We start from the raw sequence: 16831 nt of genomic DNA, 5'->3' as shown, positions 1-16831 counted from the left end.
TGGATACACTATGGAGAGACGTAAGGGAGCTGTGAGAAGCCCAGGCACCTGCAGGACAGGCAGGAAGTGCATGAATCTGTCAAGGGTGAGGCAGTGAGGACTGGTGTGGCCTGTGGCAAAGGGTGTGTGCCCTCCTTAAATAATGGTGATAGCTGGCATCCCCTGAGTGTGCTCTTTAAGCACTTTGCTTACTTATTTACTTGATCCTCACCATAATAAGTCTATAAGGTAGCTGCTCTTACGAGCCTCAACTTAAAGATGAAACATGAGGCTTGGAGAGGTTACGTGACTTTCAAGGGTCGCCTGGCTGGTTGGTGGCAAAACAGGGAGCCAAGCCAGTAGGCTGGACACCCAAGAGCAAGGTGCCAGGAGATGAGGTATCTGGTGAGACCCAGTTCCCAGGTTCAAAAAAGATGTCTTGTCATGGGGTCTTTGTATGATGCCAGGGGCAGGGAAGGTCTCTGGGGTATCTTTTACAAGGGCACTAATCCCACCCCCAGGGCTCTGGTCTCATGACCTAATGACCTCCCATCACACTGGGTGTTAGGTTCCAACATGGGAATTTCGAGGGGACACAGTTGGTCCATAGTGCCCACTCCCATGTCAGAGCTATGAGCCTCCCGGGTCCACCTCTGGGAGCAAGGGTTGAGTTGAAAGAGAGTTGATGAGGACAGATAGGGACAGTGGGGTGATATGCAAGGATTAATTTGGCTTCCCAAAAAAGTCTGATATGTGGCACTGGCTGTGATGGGAAGATGAGAAGCCACCATAGTCTTGGGCCAAGAGCCATGGTCCAAGCCGCGATGGAGTGCTCTGCGCTCAATGACGGAGTGCAGAAGCCCACAGCAGGGTTAGAGTGGCTTGTGTTAGTAAGAAGGACAGACATGGCTTTATTGGCTATGTGTGGGGTGGGAGAGGATAGAAGTTGTGCCCCAGGCACACGGCGTGATGTTAACAGGTGACAAAAGCTGAAGCTGTTCATTCCTATTTTGCTTTCCTTTTCTTCATAAAAAAAACAAACAAACAAACAAAAAAAAACAAACCATAACCTTCCATCAAGAGAGGGTGAACTCATTCAGTATGAGGAAATTGAACCAAGATAGGGGAGGAGATAGTGAGCACATGGCCAACTTTTTTGAGTTATGATCTCAGGATGCAGGGAGTTTGTGCAGAGACGCCACTGACACTTGTCCTATCAAATCCTGGTAATTTGAACAGAAAGGGCAAGGTGCCAGAAGGCGACAGGGATGTGATTTTCTCCTGCCTTGGACAGCTAGAAATCAGTGGGTATCCCCAGGCTGGTCATAGGAGGGCAGCAGCTGGATGGCCTGACTTAGTCACCACGGGGCTAAAATATTTTGCCCTGAATTTCAGGGAAGGTTGGACAAAAGAAGCAAGAATGAGAATTTGTCTGGGAGAAATGGGAGAGGCTGGGGCAGGGCCAGCCTCAGGGCCATGGTGCCAGGACAGTCACACGGGATAACCCTGTCCCTAGAATGAACCTGTACCCTGGAGGGTCCATCTCCAGATTTGCCCCCACAAGCCAATGCTCCGTATGGGTCAGGGTGACAAGTCCAGGAGAAGGAGAGCTTGATTCCTTGCCCCCTATCAGCTCTTCATTTTCAGTTTGCACCAAGCCTGCAAAGGATGTAGCCAGCCCTGGACAGAGAGGACCGGGGATCAGAACTTTGTAGTGAATCACTGTTGGTGGTTGATTAGGACTCAACGGCGATCAGGACAGCTGACAATACCAGTTGTAAATTTTTGAGGCAGCCCAAAAACTCTGGACTCAATTTTTAGGTAGAAAAACCAAGAAAAATGGACAAAGTAGAACTGTAAGAAGAGATTAAAAGAGTGATAAAAGCACACAAAAATTAATGCCACAAAAAAAAAATTAATGCCACACATTCGACGTCGTTGCTGAATTTGAGTCACTGCCAAGTGGTCAGAGGAAAAGGGGGGAAATGAAGCATCTAGATAATAATTCACATTATCTACAAATAATCCATAAATAATATTAAGTCTTTGAAGAAACCTTTTTGTTGTTTTTGCCTTTTCCCCTGGGCACTGAGGTATCAATGTCTATTCTCCCCTGAGCATTTATAGGGAAAATACTGAAGTAATGAGGTTAAACCCCTCCTGCTCGGCATCTCAGCGATGAACATGGACATGAGTTCTCTTTGGGCATCCCTCCATGTCCTAGGAGAGAGTTGGTCTGGTTCTGTCCAGTGATTAGGTCTAGGCCAGAAGACTGGGGGAGCTGTATATATCTTTTGGGCAGCCCTCCAGAAATCTCATTTCTCAATATTAGACTTTTGAAGTCATTTGAAAGACTACTTGAAGGTTACGGTGCCAGCATTAAGCATATAAGGTATAAGCATATAAACAGAAAATATCACTGATATTCCCTCATGGAACTATGGACCGATCCAAGACTCCAACTTGAATAGAGAGCCAAGTCTCACTTTTACATAAAGGGGTGCAATGGGGTGCTATGGACAGCACAAACATTTATCTTGAAAGATAATTAGGGGTTGGTGTACCCCGTAACATGCAGGTGAGTGAACGATCCAAGCCCCAAAGTTGACACTATAGAACATAAAAATAGAGTTCTGAAGTTGGGGGCCCCCTTATTCAGATTTTTTTTTTCTTTCTTTTATCTGAACGTAGGGAAGGGATGTGTCTAAGCTTTAACTTCTACATCTACTGATTGGGAATATGATCGGTACCTGCATTTTTAGGCATTGTGAGAACTAAAGGAGATACTGTGTGTAAAGAACCCTACACTGTGACAAATCAGGGCACAGAGTTTAGGACCCACACATACTTGGGGAGTGGGGAACGAGTTTGGAACATTTTACAAGTGTCAACAGCAATTGCTCATGGGGGCATTCAATCGTCTCCAATTAATCTCCATCCTGATCAACTTTTTTAAGCAGTGAGCTTCCCAATGAGCCTTTGAGGATAAATAAGCTGCAGGCAGATCCCTATTAACCAAATGCATTTGTCTGCTCCAGGGCTATTCAGTCTAGACAGGTTCAATGTGGGCTTCAGAGCAGCTGATTATGTGCCATCTCTTCCTGGCTGCTGCAGAGAGGAGCCTCGTCTCTCCAATCCAGATTCCAGGAGCCGGGGAGATGTTGGGAACACTGCAGTTCGTCTGAAAATACTTTCAAATCAAGACACAAATGAAAAAAAAAAAATCAAAGGGATGGAAAATGGTTTTGTTCCCAGGATCCCAGACTGGTCTGGACACTGGTTGCATTCCCCCAACTGTCCATCTGATAAAAGAACATGCAGGGGCAGCCCTGGTGGCGCAGCGGTTTAGCGCCGCCTGCAGCCCAGGGCGTGATCCTGGAGACCCCGGGATCGAGTCCCGCATCGGGCTCCCAGTGTGGTGCCTGCTTCTCTCTCTGCCTGTGTCTCTGCCTCTCTCTCTCTAGCTGTGTCTCTATGAATAAATAAATAAAATCTTAAAAAAAAAAAGAACATACAGGTTGTCTGTAGGGTAAGTGGCTCTTATGGGGTCCACGCAGCTCAGACACGCCTGTCAACTCCTACACCTTCCATGGAAGCAGATCCTACGATGACAGACTGAGGGTGGCTCTCGATCTGGTAGGGTTGCTTGTTTGTTGGCTTTATGATTTGTATCTTGCTTTATAAGATGGTCTATGTTTAATAGGAAGAGAACACCTGCTCTGTTGGGGCACGCAAAAATTATTTGCCGTGACTCTTGTGTTCACATCAAATGAAGCCATGCGTAAGAGGTCAGACCTTGAGGTCACACTGACCTCGGTTAAAATTATGATTTGACAGGTGTCCAGGTATCATATTCAAGAGAAGTCACTTCATGCCTCTTATGCTCAGTTTCCTCGTCTATAAGGTAAGTGTCATGGTACCTATCAGTTTTTACTGTGCAGATTAAGGTAACTACATACAAAAGCATTTAGCGACTTTGGCATATATTGAAGCACTTGAAAATAAGGGATGTTAGTATTAATATTTTGATCCCTGGCATATGGCTACCACTCAGTAGCTCACGAAATGTAGGCTGTAGTGCACCAGTGAGAAGTGATTGCCTGGTGTCCTCTCACTGTCATTGAAAATGATTCTGAAGCACCGAATACTCGGTACGTAGGAGCCGCTATTATGGTCCTCATTACTATTATTACTGTTCAGCCTAACCTGGAAATGCACTTTTTTGGAATTTCATCTTATTTTAAAAAACTGGAATGAAAATAACACCGACATTAATTCTACAGCAAGAGGTTGTGTTATTTTAACCGGATATAAAGAGGGGTATTGTCCTGGGAGGAAGATCTGCACCGGAAGCCAGACACTGGTTGTTCCCAATTGTTAGTGTCCGGTGATACAGACACATTGAGTAGCTTTGTGCATTAAACATGGTAACAGGGAGCGACAATATATCTAGAACACGTGAAAAGCACCTTGGGAATGAGGGCACAAGTGGTGACAGGAAAGGAAAGGCCACTCCTCATGAGCAGAGCCCGGATGTGACGGAACGTGCGATTTGCTCAACGATGCTCAGGCTGGAATGTGTGCATCTGCAATGACTGAATCAGCTGGCTGCCAGAAAGTCCTCTGACAAAACCAACTTTGCAATTGTGGGTCCGATGTAATCTAATTTCTACACCTTACCGTTCCCACTGAAACAACAGTTTATAAAAGAATCTCGAGCAGTAAGTATCAGCTTTCCCAGAAACACAATTATCATGCTATAGCCAGAGTATCTCTGTTGCTTCGAAAACCTAAGGATGTTTCTAGGAACATAACGCAAACAAACTCGGTCCCAGTAAATTTCGAGTAATTTCTACTTGGGAAGAGACTACAAATAAACTCTACGTAGGAAACTTCAAGTACTAATTGTTCCTGATTGATTTCTTTCAGAAAAACCACTTTCTGCCTCAAATTCCGTGAATGGAAGTTACAGCAGGGGAGGTAAATAGTATCTTGCAGTCAGTTGTGATTTAGAATTTTCAAAGCGCTTTCAGATAATACATCTCATTTGGTCTTATAACAATGATGGTGTCAGGACAGGTATCATTATGCTCATTTTCATGGGAGCAAATTAGAGCGTGGAGAAGCTCAGTGACTTGCCTGAGGTCATAGCATCTCTCCCGTGCCTCCACCCTGGAGCCCGGCCCCTCCAAGCCTGTTATTACAACTTTCAGCTCCTTGTTTGTTTGCATATGTGAGGAGGCTAATCTTTCTGGTCAATTCCTTTTTTTAAAAAATATTTTATTTATTTATTCATGAGAGACACAGAGAGGAGAGACAGAGAGAGAGGCAGAGACACAGGCAGAGGGAGAAGCAGGCTCCCTGCAGGGAGCCCAATGTGAGACTCAATCCCGGGACCCTGGGGTCACGCCCTGGGCCGAGGGCAGATGCTCAACCGCTGAGCCACCCAGGAGTCCCTCCACCAACACCTTTTTAAGCAACTGTGTCAAGTGTGAACTCATTTCTCGTTACAGGTACCTGCCCATCAGAGAGAACTTGTGCATTCCAGCTGGTGCACACCGCCACACGGGGTTGTTCTCTCTTGGCTTTGAATGGACAATTGCCATCCTGTTCTCTTTTCGTTAAATAAAAATATATCCTAAGTATTTAGCTCTGGGATATATCAGGGTGTTTTCCAGTAAAAGCACATTTTCGAACCATGAGAAAGAAGGCTGTGGATGAAACCACACTCATGATTCTGACTCATGTGGTATTTCCAGGTGGAGGAAGTGGGATGAGGGAGAGCCGGGGTACGGCGGTTCTTAATGCAGCCTTGCAAGGTTCCAAATGGGCAATCAGAGCAAGGAAAGTGGTTTCTCGTCTATTTTGGAGCAGCTATATTTCCTCCATAAAGTGACTTTATCTTGCAATTCCACAAGGGAAAAAGTAAGCTGTCTCAAAATTAGCTTTATGTGCTGTGCAATATTGAAGTCAAATTATGCTTGGCTTACAAATGAGTCACCACACTGGTTTGGCCTTATTTTTATTTCTTTTCTACTTTAGGGGTGAAGTCCAAGGGACACAGATGGGGAGAGCAAGGGAAATGGAGAAAAAAGGGAAGAGAGACCCACAGAGTCGTGAGAGGAGAAAGGGCAGCCAGTGGGTCCCAATACGGATCCCGAGCCCAGGAGGAGTGATTTAATCCCTGGCTCTCAATTTGCTGACCTGTGAAGTGAGAACAAGGACGACGAACTTGTGAAGGTGTGCTCACCATCTTTAACACCGCGTCAGCATCCAATACATGTTAGCTCTTGTGAGTAGGGCTCTTACAAGCCCGGGACACTTTTCATCTGGATGCATCACATAGCTGTCAAAAGAACAGCTCTTTAATACGTTGCCAATTGCTCTAGAATAAAATAACAGTATAGATGTGACTCACTTATGAATCCACATAAATAAATCTGTGTAGACTGGAAACACGTTTAACCACATTGACTCCCCGCTATTTTGGGAAGTCAGTGGGGAGTCTGCCTAAGAAAAAGCTTACACCCGCCGGGCAGAAAGGCAACTATATCCAACCGCATGCCCTTTAAGTCGATTTGAAATCTTGTGGCACAGATGCTAGGAAGAAAAAAAAAAAGTTCCCTTTCTGAAAGTCAAGGAGGAATGAGAAAAAAAGAAAGAATGACTATTAGAAATGAAAACCCTTGATGTAGACCCCAGATTGAAAAGAGGCTAGAAGTGATGGCCCTCTCTCCGTCTTCCTACATGCATGGGGTATAGAAGCAGTAGTCTCCACGTTACAGAACCCAGATAGTAAAATGAACTAAATGCAGTGTTGCGGGTTATTCTGGGTAGTTGGAGCTTTCCAATTAGGCAAGGATGAGACCCTCAGAGCACCATCATTCAAAAATAGGTTTCTCAAACAAAGGGTTGTGGAAGGGGAGGGGGGCCGGGGAATGGGGTGACTGGGTGAAGGGCACTGAGGAGGGCACGTGATGGGATGAGCGCTGGGTATTAAACTATATGTTGACAAATTGAATTTAAATGAAAAAAAAAACAGGCTTCTAATGATGTTATTGTGCATCATGAATGTGACTTTTGCATCTTTTTTATTGTTGGGCTTGTTTTTAGGATTATAAAAGTAACAAGTGATAAATATAGTCAAAGTTGGTATATGTAGTAAAGTACAATGAGGAACACAAAAATCTCTCCATCCATAACCCAGAAATAGTCATCCTTTTTTAATTTTTAAACATTTTTTAGAAGATTTTTTTATAATAAATTTATTTTTTATTGGTGTTCAATTTACCAACATACAGAATAACACCCAGTGCTCATCCCGTCAAGATTTTTTTTTTTAATTGATTTACTTGAGGGAGAGGGAAAAAAGAGGGAGAAGCAGACCTTCGATTAGCAGGAAGCCTGATGCGGGACTCCATCCCAGGACCCTGGGATCATGGCCTGAGCAGAAGTTAGATGCTTAACCAACTGAGCCACCCACATGCCCTCAGAAATAACCATCCTTAACATTGTGGCTCAACTTATTAAAGACCAGTCCGAATATTTTCCTGCCCCACATCAATCAACCCTGTCTTACTGTGGGTGAAGACAAAGGTCTGGTCTCTGTCTCCATGGAGCTCTCAGCTCAGCAGGGGATACAGGCAATGATACACCAGGAACAGAAGATGCAAGTGTTGTTACCACCCATAGTAAGCGCCAGAAATAATGTAGTCTCGGTGCAGGGATGAGGGAGAAAGGGCAGAGGCGAGAGGCATTCCTGGAGAGAGGGGCTAGGGAGGGCCCGAGTGCATGAGAAGTAGGGGAAGAGCTTTTGCAGCAGAGGGAGTGCACACAGCAAAGCAACGGTGGCTCCTTGAGAGGCAGAGGGGGCCCAAGGTGTCCAGAGCTTACTGAATACTTGGAAAGTGCCGGGCAAGGGTTCTGAGAGGTGAATGGATGTGGCCTGGTTTTCACAGGTTCTGCAGACCTTGGTAAGAACTTTTTAATTTTTTTAAATCCCCTTATAGATATAATATGAAGCTTTAAAACACAGGACTAAATAAAATGAGAGAGAAAATGAACTCAGGTTTGGCTTAAGTAACTGAATAGATAAGAATCCACTTTTCTGAGCTAAAGATGGTTGAGAAAGAAAAGGGATGGGGTGGATATAGGGCTGGAAAGTGGGTTTCCCCTCTCTGCATAGGGCATGCAGTGATTTTAGGACAGTTGGTTGAAGATGGAGTATGTGTGTGTGTAGGGGGCTGGGGGGCAGAGTCTGTGGTTGAGGGACCAGAGTATGATTAGATAAACATACATATTTGTGAGACATTAGCGTAGTACTTAAACCCAGGAAGATGGATGCACTTAAGAACACAGTGTAGACAGAGAGGCAGAAAGGGCCTGGAATTCCTCTGAAAAGTCAACGAGTGGAGCTAAGGTTGAGAAGAAGCCACTGAAGAACCAGGGCAGATCGTGGACGCAGAAGCAAATCCTCGGAGCCTGTTATCCACTTGTCGCACAGGGAGAAGGTTTGGGAAGCAAGCTGTCTAGGGTGTGCGGTGACGTGGAGAAGTGGAAGAAATTGAACGGAATGGACAGGAAAGATGCCTCAGCCCCAGAAACAGCCCTGACTGTGGCCATCACTCACCCCATATCCAACCATGAGCCACGGGCTTCATCTCATTAATATTAATATTACCGCTTGCACCTGTCCATCCTTGTCACTCCCTCTGCCAGTACATCGTCTCCTAGGTTATTAAACGACCTTCCACTTGGCTCAGATTCACCCAGCCTGGCCCTCTCCGATGCATCTCCAAACTGTGCCAGAGAAGATCTTTCAAAAACACCTGCTGATAATGTCATTCATGTGCTGGAAGCCAGTGAGTGCCCTGCCTACCCTGCCCCACAGTTTTTCAGGATAAAAGTCAAACTCCTTAGTGTATTCTTTTAATTAAATTAATTAATTAATCATTCATTCATTCATTCATTCATTAATGAGAAACACAGAGAGAGAGAGAGGTAGAGACACAGGCAGAGGGAGAAGCAGGCTCCATGCAGGGAGCTCGACGTGGGACTCGATCCCAGGACCTTGGGATCACACCCTGAGCCCAAGACAGATGCTCAACCACTGAGCCATTCAAGCGTCCCAATTTTTATTTTTTGAGAGAGAGGGTATGTGAACAAGATAACAGGTGGTGGGGAGGGGGAGGGGTAGAGAGAGAGAGAATTTTCAGCAGACTCCATGTGTCCAGCACAGGGCCCAATGCAGTGCTCCATTTCACCATCCCGAGATCATGACCTGAGCCAAAGTCAAGAGTCGGACACCTCACGGACTAGGCCACCCAAGCGCCCCCAAACTCTAGGTTGAACACACACGGCAACTGATGGACATTTAAATTACTTCCTGTTCAGGTGATTGTGCCAAGACTACCATACGGATTCTCACACATTTCTTGCCATACTCGTATGCACGTGTATCTTTGGATGTATAACTGGGCTGTAAGTAACCTATGTTAGGAGACAGGAGAAGAAAACCCGAATAAAGCCAGACAGATTAGAAGTGACTGATTAGTGTTAGAATAATAGACATGAAAGCAGTTATCAAAGAGATATAAACTGGACAGCCCAGGGAATCAATGAATTCAAAACCTGGTTCTCTGAATCAATTGATAAAACAGACACAACTTAGCAAACCTGGTCAGGAAAAAAAAAAATGGAAAAGCACAAATGCAGAATATGGGGAAAGGAAAGAAATGCAGCATCACTGCGGATCCTAACAACGTGGCGGATAATGGCAGATCGTTTCCTGGCGCTGGGGCTAACAACACGGATGTAGGGGCCTCTAGGCCTGGAGGTGAGCAGGCCACATGGGTGCTGTGGGGTGGGGGCAGGGTGAATGCAGGAACATGTTCCTTTGGGGGCACTCAGGAGAAGCAGTGTCACTCTCCGCAGGTAGAGGGACCTGCACTCGGGGGCTGCGTCCTGCTTTCGGGCTCACGGCGCTCTGGCCTGGGCTCCCCTCCAACACAAAGCCCCCAGCTGCCCCCTCTCTCTTAAAGGATGCCTCGGATTGCACTGGGACCACTCAGATAATCCAGGATAATCTCTCCATCTAAGATCCTTATCTTACATCTGGAAAGTTCCTACTGTGAGGGAAGGCGATCTACTCATAGGCTCTGGGCAGTGGGAAACAAGAGAGTGTCTCGAACAGTGTTTTGCAAATCAGTTTGAGATTTAAGATGACGTGAACAAATGAATGAAGATGAGAAGAAATAGAAAATGTTCATGATCTTATTTCTGTGAATGGAATCTGTAATTTAGAGCTCAGATCCTGGAGAATTAACAGCGTTAAGTCGTCAAGACTTAAGGAAGAATTTGTGCGAATCGTACACAAACGGATCTGGACCACGGAATATGGGAAACACCTGCGGACTTCCCGTGAGGCCAGTGTGACTTCACTGCCACGGCATAACGGGCCCTCGGGGGACAAGAAAAGTGCAGGCAAATCGTCATCAACACAGGTACTATCTCGTAGGCGGAGTATTAACAGCCAAACCAATGGTGATACAAAGAATAACGCATCACAACCACGTTGGGCTGATCCTATGGATGCAGGTTTAACACTGAGAATTCAAACGATGTGATTTATCATATTAAACATATTAAAGAAGGGAAATCACATGAGATCATCCATAAAATGCAAAGTAAGCACTTGTTATGTTCAGCACCCATTCAAGGAAAAACTCTCAGCAAACTACAAACAGAGGGGGAGGTTTCCTTTATATAATGAAGAGAATCCACTAAAAGCAAGCTACAGAAAATATACTTGATAACCAAATCTTGAAAGCTTTCTGCTTCAGAGTGGGAATCCAGTATAGCGACTTCCATCCAGTGATCGACCAGGATCCCTGTCCCGTGCAACAGCCAAGCAAAAGAAATTGGGAATAAAGAAATAAAACTATCGTTTTGCAAAGACACCATGGTTGCCTAGATAGAAAATCCTTTAGAATATACAGATAAGCAATCCTTTAGAATAAACAGAGAAACAATTAGAATAAGTGAATCTAACAATGTCAGCCAAGAACAAAGAGTGCAGATATCCACAAAAAGGCATTTATGAAAAAGTTTACTGTGGCTTCATCACAATGGCCCCAAAGTGGAAACAGCTCTAGTGTTTCCAGTCTAATGCTAAATGATGTGGGATATAGTCACGCCGTGGAATGTAGACAGGACAAAGTGTGGATGCATATCCGCCCGACATACTACCACCAGACACGCAAGAATATATACTCTGGTGCCATATGTCCCATTTCCAGAAACTACGACGTTGGTCAAGTAAACTCACAAAGGTAGCTGTCAGAACCTTTGAAAGGCTATGATTCAAAGATTCTGGGTGTCGATGAAGCTCCTCGATTTCAGGCCTCCCCTGGGATTGTTGGAACATATCCGCTCTGGGTAAGGAGCACGACTGTACACTTAATGATTCGTTTATTTTACTGCAGGAATGTTGGAAGGAAAACAAGTTAAAATAGTTTAAGAATGAACAAGTAGGGGCGCCTGGGTGGCTCAGTCTGTCAAGGGTCCGACTCTTGAGTTTTGGCTCAGGTCATGATCTAGGCTAGGGGTCCTGGGATCGAGCCCCGAGTCATTCTCCATGCTCAGTGGGGTGCCTGCTTGAGATCTTGAGATTCTCTGTCTCTCTCTCTCTGTTGCTCCTCCCTTTCTCTCTCTAAAATAAATAAATAAATCTTAAAAAAATGCACAGTGTGGTGAATAAATACATCATATCTGTAAACAATTATACAGTCACTTGACAGAACTTATTTGATGTAATACTATAACTTCAATCACTACAAGGTTTTTTAATGGAGATTTTGAATTTTTCTGGCTTTTTCACTAGGGTTGTCTACACATGTAAATCAGGTACTTGAATTTAGCCAAATGGCAATGGCTGGGAGTTGGGAGAGCTGCAGGACTACCGGATTGACTCTTCATCTACTTTAAAATTTGTCATATGGGCACCAAGATAAAAAAAAAAAAAAAAAAAAAAAAAAAAAAAGTGACAAGAGAATCTGAAATCTCCCAGAACAGCTGTGACCTGGAGTTCCAAAGACAAAAGCCAGGATTCAAAATCCTGCTACCTGCTTTTGAAAGGTGAGCTTCCAAACCTTGCAAAACCTCGTTTTTTGTGTGCCAGGGTTATAATGTCATGTATTGAAAGAAGGATTTACTGGAAACAGGACTTGTAAAGGATGAATGGAATTTTGCTGATAATATTTAATATGCTGGTGACCACAACCAGTTACTAACACAGGGGACCAGGTTTGCTCTGAAATCCTCACATGGAACCCACCCTTTGTTTCCTCAGGGACACACAAAGCCACCGTTCCCATAGCAACACTGTCTTGTGATGTCAGAAATCAGGGCTAGGCCTTGAATGATAAAACAAAAGCATGTTGGCTAGCTAGCAAGGAAAGCGTGGTGAAAAGGATGGTGCTAGGCTCCAATGAGAGGAAGCACTGCGTCTGTACCTACACACCATGTAATTGTTTTATACTTGAGGTTTGTAAATAATCCATTTTAAAAAAATGTGTATTTTTTAGAAGTCAGTATTTCTTTGGATATGTTGGATCACTCAGAAAATAAGGTTTTCCTTTGGCTGTCATTAGCATCTATTTTTCTCTTGTATGCAGTCAAGAAGAAATCAAAGACGGAAGAATTCATTTGCCCATATCCTTAAAGTGTTTTGACGTTGGTCCTTTGCAGGGAGTAAATAATTTTTATTGTGTATGCGAGGGTGTCAGGGACTGTCTGGTAAAGATCTAAATGGCATGAATGTGCGTGTTTTTGTGAATGCAAAGATTTCTAATAATACGTTTCTGAGAATTCAAGATAAATAGGATATTGTAGAAATATATTATGGAACTTTAAAAAAATTCCCTGGTCTCCTCAAATGTTTTTTCTTTTTTTTCTTTTTTTTAATAATAAATTTATTTTTTATTGGTGTTCAATTTACAACATACAGAATAACACCAGTCCTCATCCCGTCAAGTGCCCCACTCAGCGCCCGTCACCCATTCACCCCCACCCCCGCCCTCCTCCCCTTCCATCACCCCTAGTTCGTTTCCCAGAGTTAGCAGTCTTTACGTTCTGTCTCCCTTTCTGATATTTCCCACACATTTCTTCTCCCTTCCCTTATATTCCCTTTCACTATTATTTATATTCCCCAAATGAATGAGACCGTACAATGTTTGTCCTTCTCCGATTGACTTACTTCACTCAGCATAATACCCGCCAGTTCCATCCACGTTGAAGCAAATGGTGGGTATTTGTCATTTCTAATGGCTGAGGAATATTCCATTGTATACATAAACCACATCTTCTTTATCCAAATGTTTTTTCTTTTTAAAAAATCTGAGATCGTGGGTGGCTCAAACACCCAACTCTTCATTTCGGTTCAGGTCCTGATCTCAGGGTACTAAGATCGAGCCCCTTGTGGATTCTGTGCTCATCAGAGAGTCGGCTTGAGATTCTCTCTCTCCCTCTGTCTCAGCACCTCCTCCCCCTCTAAAAAAATTGATTATTGATGTCTAGTTGATATTGTGTATTTTTTTTTTAAGAAAATGTTTTGTGAAAATTCTTACTTCGTTGTCAAATGGAAAAGGACTTCTCTTCCCGCAGCTTCCAGGGCAAGCCCTGGAAGCCCAAGGTTCTGCTTTGATCGTCCTCAAATCCTCTGTAACTGAATATATTGTACACGATACCATTAGCCAGAAGAGCTGATTACATGTGCTGCTTTTTCTGAATAGATTTCAGAGAAAACGAGATATTGATTTAAGGGGAAGCCTCAATATAGAAGCGGTTGGAATAGCTATTGAGTTTGCAGATACTTGAGTGCAACCACTGTGAGTGACACAACTTTAGCCTACAACAGACAGTTTACTATAAGCCCCGTATTTGCTAAGAGGGTATCTTCCCAAGCTGTGGTTTTGTTTCTGTGATATATTTGTTTTTCAGAACAAATGGTGTTGAAGAATCCAGCATCAACGTATCTGCCAAGATCTCTGAAGTGACTAAACTTAGGTAAATATACACACATGTAAACATATATGTTACGTACAGAGGTCCCAAAGGCATAATAGTACTGATCATTCCTACGACACTTAAAGACTCGGTAATATATCTCATTCAATTTTAAAACCCATGAAATAATATATATTTCAAGCTCTATGATCCAAGGGAAATTGTTAAAATAATGCATTCACATTTTATATTGTGAAATGCAACTATCTGCTCACGCTTCCTAAAAATGTAGTGTCTACACTACTGAGATCATTAGTATCAGTGTGAACCAATAACAGGAAGGGCCGAGATTACTGAGTCCCCGTGCTATTTCAGGCACTGGAGGGGATGCTTCTGAATTGCTCCTGTCGGGAGTCCTCACGGCTGTTCCAGGAGTGAGTGCGGTTATTCCCCATGTGCTGAGCAGAGGTAGGCCAACTGGCCGATGAAGGCCGACCTGGGGTGTCGAATGGCTTTTGTGGATCACAGAGATGACACATTGAAAAGCCTCTCCATATACTGCCCCTGGGGTTAATGGAATTCAAATGCCTCAAAGGCTGAGAGACTCTCATTCCATCCATGCAGGCCTTTGCTCTGGGCAGGTTGATGCTCACGCGATGGCCCCGAATGCAACCCATGGGAACCTCTGAACAGCTTAGGGGCAAGCCATTTGTGACTAGGAAAAAACCCCAAAATATGCTCAAGAAGACATCTGATCATTGCCCACGCTTCTCAGGTGACACAGCCTCTAAACATAAGCAAATACCCCCTAAGGGCCTAAATATTGCCGTGGAAAATATTATCTTGGTCTTTCTTTCGCAGTTGCCATGGAATGTTGGTATCCTGACCGTGGGAAGAAGATCAATAATCGTATTTAAATGTGGGCTGGGGACGGGGTGACTGGGTGACAGGCACTGAGGGGGGCACTTGATGGGATGAGCACTGGGTGTTATACTATATGTTGGCAAATCTAACTCCAATAAAAATAGAGCAAAAAAAAATTAATAAAAAAAATAAATGTGGCAAGCACGGAACATCCACTATGCAGGCAATCTGTTTTTATTTCTTGGTGAGAGGTTGTATTGTAGGGTTTGGTAATGCAATTTCAATTAGGTGTCTGAAGAGAAATAATGCTTTTAAGTTTAGGAAATTTTAGAGAATTCTTTGAGGGAGATTCTCTTTTTAAAATTCCATGACTACATGACTATCCTGATAGCCTTTGAAGTTTTTTTTTTGGTCTGAAATGGAGTCTTATTTTCTCCATTCTTTTAAAGAAACTTTTTTTTTTCACCCTCCACAGCATGATGACTTTCTTTCATGTTTACACAAAGCTGGATGCCGTTATTTTATAAGACGCCCATCTCTGCAAACAACCCTATAATTTTTAGACTTTTCAATGTCATTACCATAAACACAAATCAGTGATTCTCCAGCCCCTGGTTGGCTTTGAAATGGCATTTAGAATTTGTGTGTGACTCTATTGCCTCTCTCAGCTGGATTACCTCGTGGAGCAAATTCTGCCGGCAAGTTACTATGGGCTCCGCGTTATCGTTCTTCAAATTCTTGATGTGGCTGATATGCGCAAGCAGCCCACTTGGGAAAAGGAATGTGTCATTTCATCCTACTCAGATAGGATGGGATGTGGGCGGAGGGAAATACATATTTCGCGAAGGGGACTTGTGCAAGTGGCTACGGGCCGCTGAAGACTTGCACCTTGCATGCGGGCGGTCCGGTGTCACCCTTCCAGCCAGCAGAGCTTTGAAGATGAAAGTTCAGTAGAAAGTATTTCAGTCTTCGGCGCCTGACAGCTCAGTTGGCTCTACCTCCCTCCTCTGTGGCCTTAGAGTGATTTAGTGAGGTGGGCACATGTGTTAGCTCTGTCTGGATGCCAGCGATCCACAGGTGAGTTCAAGCTCCTCCTTCAGGTAGAATCTCATCCGATTTGCTGCTTTCTTCTGCTAATAGCAGGAGCATCTGTTGGTCTTGTTTGACTCCAATGATTTGCAGGTATAGGTTAGATAAGCTTTTCTGGAACCTTCCCATGTCCTCTGTGTGAGATCCAGGGCCAGTCACTGGCTAGGATGTATTCTGTGAAAGTCCCCTCCCCTCCCTATGCCTACTAAAGCACGATGATGACGTGCATGTAGATAGACATGAGGATTGTATGAGGTAATGTTTATGAAATACTCAGCGCAATACACAAAATGCAGCCCAAATGTTATCCTGAGGCATTTCCAGACCTGGTGTGTGTGGGAAATTATAATATTTGCACATCACCTTATAGTGTGCCTGTGATGGGAAGCTTGCAGCCTGATGTCGTCAGAGGCTCGGCTGTCCCAGGGCTGAAGGGGTTCCATGGTGGGTAGACCTGTCAACCCATCTCCAAGCCTGGGTGCCCCCCTACCCACAGATGGAGGGTTCGTCCTGGGTGGGGAGAAGGCCTGCGAGGCATCTGGCCCCACCCAGGGCTAACTGTGAGAATTTCCTCAGTACACAATATTTGGAGGCTGTCAAGATATGTCTATGTGCACTTGTGTGGGTTTCTAGGAGTTTTTAGAAAGCATGACACAGTCAATCCATTAGATTCAAACTACTGTACAAAAGGGAAAACCATATAGACAAGGTCTCTGGGACTTAGAGTTTTTCCTTTATATACACAGGCAGAGAAGCAATGGGCAGAGCTGCACAGAACCTGAATTCTGGTGCTGGTCTTGCCACCAATAGCTGCCTAAGCCTTGTAAGTTCTCTAAGCTTCTGTTTTCTCATCTATGAAATTAGTTGGTTGGACCAATCTTTAAAATCCCCTCAA

The 16831-nt window shown here is 44.2% G+C and overlaps 1 long non-coding RNA gene across 1 annotated transcript; it reads left to right on the top strand.

Annotated features, from left to right (window-relative positions):
* Positions 1-12384: 12384 nt before the first annotated feature.
* LOC140633451 (uncharacterized) lies at positions 12385-15062 on the top strand. Its single transcript, XR_012031068.1, has 5 exons — positions 12385-12522; positions 13978-14043; positions 14359-14451; positions 14608-14758; positions 14845-15062. It is a non-coding gene; the product is annotated as an uncharacterized lncRNA (long non-coding RNA).
* Positions 15063-16831: the final 1769 nt, after the last annotated feature.

Source organism: Canis lupus, chromosome 5 (genome assembly GCF_048164855.1).
Source record: "Canis lupus baileyi chromosome 5, mCanLup2.hap1, whole genome shotgun sequence".
Lineage (NCBI taxonomy): Eukaryota > Metazoa > Chordata > Mammalia > Carnivora > Canidae > Canis > Canis lupus.
Note: the sequence above shows the minus strand (reverse complement) of the source record. Positions and strands in the feature narration are given on the sequence as shown.